This window comes from Galeopterus variegatus, unplaced genomic scaffold (assembly GCF_000696425.1).
Source record: "Galeopterus variegatus unplaced genomic scaffold, G_variegatus-3.0.2 Scaffold3980, whole genome shotgun sequence".
Classification (NCBI taxonomy): domain Eukaryota; kingdom Metazoa; phylum Chordata; class Mammalia; order Dermoptera; family Cynocephalidae; genus Galeopterus; species Galeopterus variegatus.
In genome coordinates, this window is record NW_007730091.1 from 29,119 (window position 1) to 39,405 (window position 10,287).

General features: G+C 45.9%; 2 pseudogenes; both read left to right on the forward strand.

Moving 5' to 3' along the window:
• The first annotated feature begins 4,299 nt into the window (after nt 1-4,299).
• On the forward strand, nt 4,300-6,793 carry LOC103602019 (annotated as a pseudogene).
• Nucleotides 6,794-6,834: 41 nt separating this feature from the next.
• Nucleotides 6,835-9,189, forward strand: LOC103602020 (annotated as a pseudogene).
• Nucleotides 9,190-10,287: the final 1,098 nt, after the last annotated feature.

The window sequence follows — 10,287 nt, forward strand, 5'->3', positions numbered from 1 at the left end:
CCTCCCCCCTTCCCCCCACTCCAGTTTGTAGCCCAAGGAATGTTCTCCCTCTGCAAGTCCAACGCACCACTATGGTCTTTCTATCCTGCCTTCCTTTCTCTCTTAGCTCCCACATATGAGTGAGCACATGTGGTATTTATCCCTCTGTGCTTTGCTTACATGACTCAACATAAGTTTCTCCAGGCTCATCCACGTTGTTGCGTATGGGAGAAATTCATTCTTTTTTATGGCAACCTAAATGTCCATCGATGGATGATTGGATAAGGAAACTGTGGTATATATACACCGTGGAATACTACTCTGCCATAATAATAATTTACTGCATGTTATCACATGACAAGAAGAGAGACCAAATGTCTTCATCAGAAAGAAATGACTAACTTTTGCATTGACAGATATGCTAATTAACCTTATTTCTTCATCACATGTAGTATACATGTATTGATATACAATTCTGTATCCCACAAACGTGCATAATCAATATGTTTCAATAAAATATACAGTTTTCTACCTCAAAAAAAAGATAAAATAAAATAAAATATTTATAGGAACAGCAAATACCATACACACATACATGCTTGCATTTAAAATTTTTTCATCTACCCACATTGTCTAACAGTGTCAATAACCCCACATTTTGTGTTTCTTTGAAAGGCTTAGGAATTGCTCAAATCTCATGGATGTGAGAAAGAATGTCTCCTGTGGTTTATGAGCTGATTGGGATATTGAATATCTTCCTCCATAAAAGGGGAATCAGATACAGAAGTCACTGCATTTTCCAGCAAGCCACAGGCTGTCTGCATCTCAGTTTTCCAAACCAGTAGCAACCTATTCATTTCTGTACCCAAATATCAGGGCATTAGTTATTCCTCCTCTGATGTCCTCATCATGAATGTTAATGTATTAAGTAAGCTGATTAACTAATTAGTAATCGATTATTAAGTAATTATTAATGTAGTTGTTTATTAATTAATGTTAGTCTGTTCATGTAGTTGACCTCTGTCTCTCCTCCCTTCACTTCTCTCTCCCTATTTCCCCCCTTGTCATTTCTCTCTCTCCCATAGAACACTTTTCTCTAAATGGCCACATATTCTAAATCCACTATTCTTACCTCTTTCCCCCACTAAGATTAAAACTAAATAAGGGCAGTGCCTTTGTTCAGTTAATTTCCAGATAGTGGGTTTTATAGTACAGTGCTTTAAATGTAGTATGTGCTTTATAAGTAGGTCTACTAAATAATTTTCCCTTCAACTTGGTACATCTTGAAGAAGAAAAGGGAGAAGTATTAAAAATTATGCGAGCACAACAAGAAAAACGGGACGAACAGTATCCCTTTCTATAACTATCTGCTGGAGACAGATCCCAAGTATTTCAACTGACAGGTGGACTGATTAGGTTTGCGTATGAACAGATATGCAGATTATCGTGGAGAAATAGAGGGGAAAAGATAAAGGTCAGCAGAAAAAATTTGAACTATAATAATCTATTTGCTTAAAGAATATGTATTTATATTTGTCTTTGTGTAAAAATCTGAAAATGTCAGCAAAAGACACACATACAATATCACAGAGGCATGTTCACTGATCCAGTAAAATTTCCCTCAGGTCATTCTCAAATTTTCCTTGGTATTTGTCAAATGCATTGAGGTTGCAGTTCTAAAGAGTCTTTCCTGTTTGGTCTCAGAGTAGAAAACCAGAACCAGCCTATTTAGGAAACTTAAAAGGAATCAAACCAGAGACTCTGTCAAGATGTCTGGTTCATTTTCCTCTGCTCCCCTCTTAATTATTTGTTGCACGTGGATAACATTCCCAATGAGATCCATTGTGAAAATAAATTAATTTATGCTACGTAAAAAAATATAAGGCAATCCTGATTTGACTGTTACAAATTGCACGCAGGTATTGATATTCAACTCTGTACCCCACAAATATGTATAAGCAATTGTTTCCACAAAAAAAAATGAAAATATAAGGCAATATTAGAAGTAATTATTTCAGTGAATGAATGAACCAGGCATAACAGAAGGTGAATCCATATAACTATCATTAAATTTTTACAGGATGGGAGGGTAATTCAGGGAACAGGACCCTTTGGGTGGATATTGATGGAATAAAACAGATTCTGATTGCCTTATCCTGTATCAATCGACATGCTCAAACCTCCCCCTTTGCAAGCCTGTTCTATTTTTAATTCCAGAAAAAAACAACCACATCACTTTTTCCCGACAAATCCCCTAGCTGAAGGCAAAGGTTTATGGAAGCCATACTGACAATCTTCAAGAGCTGGAAAGGACTCATATGTCTTTTGACAGAGAATGAACTTACAAACTGTGACCAGCCCTATAATCTGTATCAGTAGTAAATGAGACGGGGTTGGGGTTTTTATACTTGATTCAGTAGTAACTGTGCAAATGTAACTGTGCAGTAAAGATCTAATTGAGTTCAGTTGCTATCCAATCAGTGAGACAAAAGTTGTACCAGGAAAAAAGATTTTATTACAGCCAGGAGAACGATATCAGGGAGGGAAGAAATGCAGGTGTGTGCAAAGAGGTGGGGGAGGGGTGTCATGGGATTAGCAGATGGATTGAGTCAAATGTCAGGGCTCCATGATGGACAGGGTGTCTGGCATCATGCAGTCTGTGGTCAGTGGTATTTTCTAAGGAAAAATTCAAAAACAGTAATCTCAGCCAAGCCATCACTGGGACATTAAAATGCCCAGCTTGGACCCCTGACTAATGTACGTGTATAATGCAATCTTCTTTAAGCAAGAGCATAGGTTAATAATCAGCTTGGCTTGTCTTCGGAGAGTCTTTGTTCACAAAGATCAATTAGGAAAGCAGGAGAGACAGAAGGGAGACCTAGCTCTGTTTCTTAACCCTTAAGTATACAGGAGCTGTGTAAATGAGCACAAAGAAAAAAAAATAACGCTTTTAAGAGAGATCCTTATGGGGGCGCAGTTTCACAAATTCAATTCTAAAAACAGACTTTATTCCAATGTTGGAACATTGAAAAACTGGAAAAATTTGGCTTTGTGAAACTTACCTCTGGAGACTGTAACTCTTAGAAAATCTGTGTACACAACAAGCATGTCTGATCAAATTCAACTTTGCAATTAGGATGTGCTGTCACTGTGAAATGAAAACTGGACTTTGAATTCAAGATGATAAAAAAATAGAATCTATCTTCTTCATGATTGTGATGTGCATTATATTTGTAAGGATTATAGTTGAAGTTTCTGGGTTAAATTAAAACGTTATAAATAAAGTGAGCTTTACATGTTTGTGTTTACCATCCTGAATGGGTTGTCCATAAATAGACATTGCTCTGCAGTAAACTTGAAGGAGAATGAGCAGACTAAAGCCATCTCAAAGACTCAGACTTACTGAGGGGTTTTCAAAGAGAGGGGTGAGAGAGTGGAACGTGGGAAATGAAAAGCAGGAGGAAGGGAGACATGAGCCATGGGAGCTCCATGCAAGGAGTCAGGTGCAAGGTCTTTCCAAGGCTCCGTCTGGTTTCTGTTCCCATCCTTGCTGTTATCTCAGGGTCCTGCTGAAGGGTGGAATCAGCACAGCTTTACCGATGTCTTCTTTGATTTCTCAGGGTCTGGATAGTCTGTGCACGTCTGCAAGTTTGCAGCTCCAGGCAGGCTGGAAAACAACTTTACACTTACGTAAATAATGTCATCTTGTCCCATAACCAAGTTTTAAAATATCAAATAACCATGGGAAAAGAGGGAACTCAGAGAAAAAAAAAATCTGTGTCCTTTTAAAATTTTTTTACAGCCCATGCAGTTTTAAGTCTCAACATGGCTTCAGTCCTGCTCATTCCAATAACCTGGGTGTCACAAAGTGAATATCACTATTGTGTAATTTCTACAGGTTGGAGTGTTATTCAGGGAACAGGTTCAGTTGGATGGATTTTGATGGGATTGGGTTGGCTCTAACTGCATTATCCTCTGCTGATTCAGTTATGCTTCAACCTCCCCCCTTACAAGCCCCTCCTATTTTTAATACCAGGAGCAACCAATCCCATCTGCCCTTGCCCTCATAACTCCTGGCTCCACCCCTTTTAAGGACACCTGGAAGATTTCCCCGGGAACTCCCTCTGGCAGAATCGCATTGCACCTGCCTCAAGCCACCAGAACATGTCTGCTCTCCCCTGGCTCTCTGTGGAACCAGTTTTGGGGTTCACATTTCTCCCTCCATGAAAGTGAAGAATCGAGGGGCCCACAGGAGATATTTGCAGGAGATACACAAGACTGGCATTTGCTGACACAGAAAAGCCAGAGAACATTTAGATCATGGAAGGGGTGTGGGCAGAGCATGACTCCAATGCTGAGAGGCCCAGTTTTGGAGGCAAACAGGCCGCGACTAATCCACACACCTCACCCTCATCAATGCAGGGCTCCAAAAAGTCATGGCAGAGGACGCGGAGTTGCAAGAATCAGATGACAAAGAGACACCTGCTCTTTAGCAGGATGACCTTCCTAAAGATTTCAGGCCACAGAAATTTAAAACAAGTGGCAATTTTCAGTCCAGTCAGAAAGGTTTTGCAGGAGGAACCACCTCTTTTCTGGACTTTGGCAGGTGGGAAAGACACACAAAAGGAATTGGACAGAAGCTTCTTCAGAAGATGGGCTATGTCCCTGGAAGGGGCCTTGGGAAGAATGCACGAGATAGCCTGAACCCGGCCAGAGCCAAACAGAGAAAGGAAAAGGAGCTGTGGGGGCTTATGGCTCTGGGAGTACCACTCAGTCCCTGCAAGACTTACCCATGGTTTACTCAGAACAGGAAGCCAAAGAGGAGTTTCAGAAGGAGGTGAGCCAAGGAAGGAAAGGCTCAAGCAGAAGCAAGACGAAGCCCAAATACTCTTCCAGGACAGTGGAAGCGTTGAAGGCCCAGGGCGGGATTAGCACGAAGCTCATCCCTCCCCAGAAGGAGCTATCTCAGGTTATAGACGTGACAGGCTGGCAGCAAAAGGTCTATTACGGCTACAGACAGATCAGCCACCGACACAGCGTCCCCGACCGCAGACTGCCCCTGCAGTGCCAACAGCCCTCACAGCCCAGCAAAAAGGCCAAGGCCCTGGGTTTCACACTGCCCAAGCTGGAGCACAACCTGCAGCTGCTCATTGACTGCACAGAGCAGGAGATCATCCAGAACCACTGGCAGCTGCAGTACAAGTGGGACATTGTGAGCAACCTCTTCCATGAGCTGGAGAAGAGTCCAAGGTCTTGTTCCATGAGGAGCGGGTCATCTCCAACCTCAGCAAGGTCCTGGAGATGATGGAGCTGTGCGAGCGGTGGGTGCAGCCCAACTGCAGCAGCCCCCTCACCCCGGACAATTGCTCCCAAGTCTTCCAAACCCTCCAGGATGAGTCCTGTGAGGATCATAGGACATTGGACCACATGGACCTCACCGTGGCCATCAGCTATCTGCGTATGAAGGAGTACTTAAAGGAGTGGGATCCCCTCTGAGACCGCACTTATGGCACCAAGACCATCTCCAAGTGGAAAAGCCTCCTGGAGAATGACCAGCTCTTGTGCCTTGGTGGGCAGAACCCCTCGAAAGGCCCCTTTCACAGGTTGATATGGGAAGTCTGGATGCCTTTGGTTCGAAATAGTGTCACCCAGTGGCAGCCAAGAAACTGCAAGCTGATGGCGGACTTTCTGGAGAGCTGGGTGAACCTTATTCCAGTGTGGATTTTAGAGAACATACTGTACCAACTCATCTTCCCCAAACTGCAGAAGGAGGTGGAAAAGTGGGACCCACTGATGGACACTGTTCCTGTTCACTCTTGTTCCACCCATGGCTGTCCCTCATGCAACATGGCTGGAGCCACTCTGTACCCTCCTCCTCAGCAAGCTGTCCAGTGCCCTGCACAAGTGGCACCCTAGGGACTCCTCTGCCAAGCTCATCCTCCAGCCCTGGAAAGATGTCTTCACCACTGGTCCCTGGGAAGCATTCATGGTCACCAACATAGTGCCCAAACTGGGATGTGTCTAGGTGAGTTAATCATTAACCCCCACCAGCAGCACATGGATGCTTTCTATTGGGTGATGGACTGGAAAGGGATGATCTCCATCTCCAGCCTGCTGGAGCTTCTGGATAAGCAGAAGCTTCTTCCCCAAGTGGCTTCTTGTGAGTTAATCGTTAACCCCCACCAGCAGCACATGGATGCTTTTCTATTGGGTGAAGGACTGGGAAGAGATGATCTCTGTCTCCAGCCTGCTGGGGCTTCTGGAAAAGCACTTCTTCCCCAAGTGGCTTCAGGTGCTTCATTCCTGGCTCAGTAACAGCTCCAGTTATGAGGAGGTCACCAAGTAGTACTTGGGTTGGAAATCCATGTTCTCAGACCAAGTGCTGGCATATCCATCCATCAAGGACAAACTGAATGAAGCACTTAATATCATGAAGAGGGCAGTGTCCTCTAATGTTGGTGCCTCCGTGTAGCCAGAAGCGAGGGACAACATTGCCTATCTCACCCACACAGAGCAGAGAAAGGACGTCCAGTACCAGGCCAGGCAGGAGAGATGGGAGGCTGAGAACATGGTGCAGAAGGGCATCTGCATAGCTGCCAGCTCCATGCCCATGAACTTTAAGGACCTCATCGAGATCAAGGCCAGGAAGCACAACCTTGTCTTCATGCCCATCATTGGGAAGTGACAGGGAAAGAAGCAGCTCTACACTTTTGGCTGCATCATGATCTACATCCACTGGGGAGTGGTGTTCATCTGGGGCAAGAAGACCTGGGTGCCCACCTCCCTGCACAGCCTGGTCAACATGGCCAAATAGAGGGTGGAAGGTCTGGAGCAGCCCAGAGACNCATTTAGATCATGGAAGGGGTGTGGGCAGAGCATGACTCCAATGCTGAGAGGCCCAGTTTTGGAGGCAAACAGGCCCGCGACTAATCCACACACCTCACCCTCATCAACGCAGGGCTCCAAAAAGTCATGGCAGAGGACGCAGAGTTGCAAGAATCAGATGACAAAGAGACACCTGCTCTTTAGCAGGATGACCTTCCTAAAGATTTCAGGCCACAGAAATTTAAAACAAGTGGCAATTTTCAGTCCAGTCAGAAAGGTTTTGCAGGAGGAACCACCTCTTTTCTGGACTTTGGCAGGTGGGAAAGACACACAAAAGGAATTGGACAGAAGCTTCTTCAGAAGATGGGCTATGTCCCTGGAAGGGGCCTTGGGAAGAATGCACGAGATAGCCTGAACCCGGCCAGAGCCAAACAGAGAAAGGAAAAGGAGCTGTGGGGGCTTATGGCTCTGGGAGTACCACTCAGTCCCTGCAAGACTTACCCATGGTTTACTCAGAACAGGAAGCCAAAGAGGAGTTTCAGAAGGAGGTGAGCCAAGGAAGGAAAGGCTCAAGCAGAAGCAAGACGAAGCCCAAATACTCTTCCAGGACAGTGGAAGCGTTGAAGGCCCAGGGCGGGATTAGCACGAAGCTCATCCCTCCCCAGAAGGAGCTATCTCAGGTTATAGACGTGACAGGCTGGCAGCAAAAGGTCTATTACGGCTACAGACAGATCAGCCACCAACACAGCGTCCCCGACCGCAGACTGCCCCTGCAGTGCCAACAGCCCTCACAGCCCAGCAAAAAGGCCAAGGCCCTGGGTTTTACACTGCCCAAGCTGGAGCACAACCTGCAGCTGCTCATTGACTGCACAGAGCAGGAGATCATCCAGAACCACTGGCAGCTGCAGTACAAGTGGGACATTGTGATCAACCTCTTCCATGAGCTGGGGAAGAGTCCAAGGTCTTGTTCCATGAGGACCGGGTCATCTCCAACCTCAGCAAGGTCCTGGAGATGATGGAGCAGTGCGAGCGGTGGGTGCAGCCCAACTGCAGCAGCCCCCTCACCCCGGACAAGTGCTCCCAAGTCTTCCAAACCCTCCAGGGTGAGTCCTGCGAGGATCATAGGACATTGGGCCACATGGACCTCACCGAGGCCATCAGCTATCTGCGTATGAAGGAGTACTTAAAGGAGTGGGATCCCCTCTGAGACCACACTTATGGCACCAAGACCATCTCCAAGTGGAAAAGCCTCCTGGAGAATGACCAGCTCTTGTGCCTTGGTGGGCAGAACCCCTCGAAAGGCCCCTTTCACAGGTTGATATGGGAAGTCTGGATGCCTTTGGTTCGAAATAGTGTCACCCAGTGGCAGCCAAGAAACTGCAAGCTGATGGCGGACTTTCTGGAGAGCTGGGTGAACCTTATTCCAGTGTGGATTTTAGAGAACATACTGTACCAACTCATCTTCCCCAAACTGCAGAAGGAGGTGGAAAAGTGGGACCCACTGATGGACACTGTTCCTGTTCACTCTTGTTCCACCCGTGGCTGCCCCTCAAGCAGATGTGACTGGAGCCACTTTGTGCCCTCCTCTGCAGAGTCCAGCGCCCTGCACAAGTGGCACCCCAGTGACTCCTCCACCAAGCTCCTCCTCCAGCCCTAGAAAGATGTCTTCACCCCTGGTCCCTGGGAAGCATTCATGGTCACCAACATAGTGCCCAAACTGGGATGTGTCTAGGTGAGTTAATCATTAACCCCCACCAGCAGCACATGGATGCTTTTCTATTGGGTGTTGGACTGGGAAGAGATGATCTCCGTCTCCAGCCTGCTGGGGCTTCTGGAAAAGCACTTCTTCCCCAAGTGGCTTCAGGTGCTTCATTCCTGGCTCAGTAACAGCCCCAATTATAAGGAGGTCACCAAGTAGTACTTGGGTTGGAAATCCATGTTTCAGACCAAGTGCTGGCATATCCATCCATCAAGGACAAACTGAATGAAGCACTTAATATCATGAAGAGGGCAGTGTCCTCTAATGTTGGTGCCTCCGTGTAGCCAGAAGCGAGGGACAACATTGCCTATCTCACCCACACAGAGCAGAGAAAGGACGTCCAGTACCAGGCCAGGCAGGAGCAACAGGAGGCTGAGAACATGGTGCAGAAGGGCATCTGCATAGCTGCCAGCTCCATGCCCATGAACTTTAAGGACCTCATCAAGATCAAGGCCAGGAAGCACAACCTTGTCTTCATGCCCATCATTGGGAAGTGACAAGAAGGGACCCAGCTCTACACCTTTGGCTGTGTCATGATCTACATCCACCAGGGAGTGGTGTTTGTCCAGGGCGAGAAGACCTGGGTGCCCACCTCCCTGCACAGCCTGGTCAACATGGCCAAATAGAGGGTGGAAGGTCTGGAGCAGCCCAGAGACTTGAACCTGAGAGGGACATTTGAGAAATAAACAGTATTTTAAATCCCCTTTGAAAAGATAACCTCTCTATGGAGGAGATATTCCATGTCGGGCCAGGTCACCAGGGAAGGATGGAAAACAATCATGCTACTCTAGAAGTGCGTCAGTCTTTATACCACGTTCTTATGCAGGATGTGATCCTGGGAACAGTACAGATGGTCTCTGAAATATGGCCACTGCAAAGAAAGTAATTGTCTGCAGTCCTTGTTTGGTGACCTTCTCTCTGGTCTCTGGTGGCAGCTTCTATGTCAACCAACACCGAACACATGACAGCAAGTTCAGATCGTCGCTGGAGGCTCCTCTGTCTTGCTCCTGATGATTTGATTCTTCTGCAGATGCCCAAGTATCTGTGGCAAGTTATTCTAGCTTTTGCACAGGAACCAGTGGGTGGAAGTGTCATTCGATATGCCCGTGCACTGTGAAGTGTGACAAAAGTCAAGCTCCTCCAATCCTTTCAAAATCTGAGCAGAAATATTCAAATATCTAACTTGATAGTCACAGTAATCCCCACTCTTCTGGTTAAATTTCCATCTTACAAATTGGCTAATGGACACAAAGAATTATTATGTATTGTAATGATGAATAAGCTAACGATCCTGATTTGACCATCACACATTGTACACAACTATTGAAAGTCACCTTGGTGACCCACAAGTACGTTTAATAAACTATCTTTAAAATAAATAAATTAGTTAATTTAATTATACATTTCCGTCTTATTTCTCGCCCCCATTATCCTTTTTAAAGAATAAGGAATAGGATTTTGCTTTAAATGCCTTTGTGCAATAAATTGGAAGCCCCAAGGGCAGTGGGTATGGGGCAGGAACCCCCATATTTGATCATATTTGATCCTTTTCCCTAGGGCTGGAGCAGGTCTCAGCCATGGAAGTAGTTTGCAAGGCAAATTTGCTGGCTGAATTCCTAGCAATAGGAGTTGGCTTGTCTTGCAGAATGTAGAGAAATATGAAGCTAGCAGGGCATGCATTTCTCTGAATTCCCTCTTTTCCCATGGTTATGTGATATTGTGAA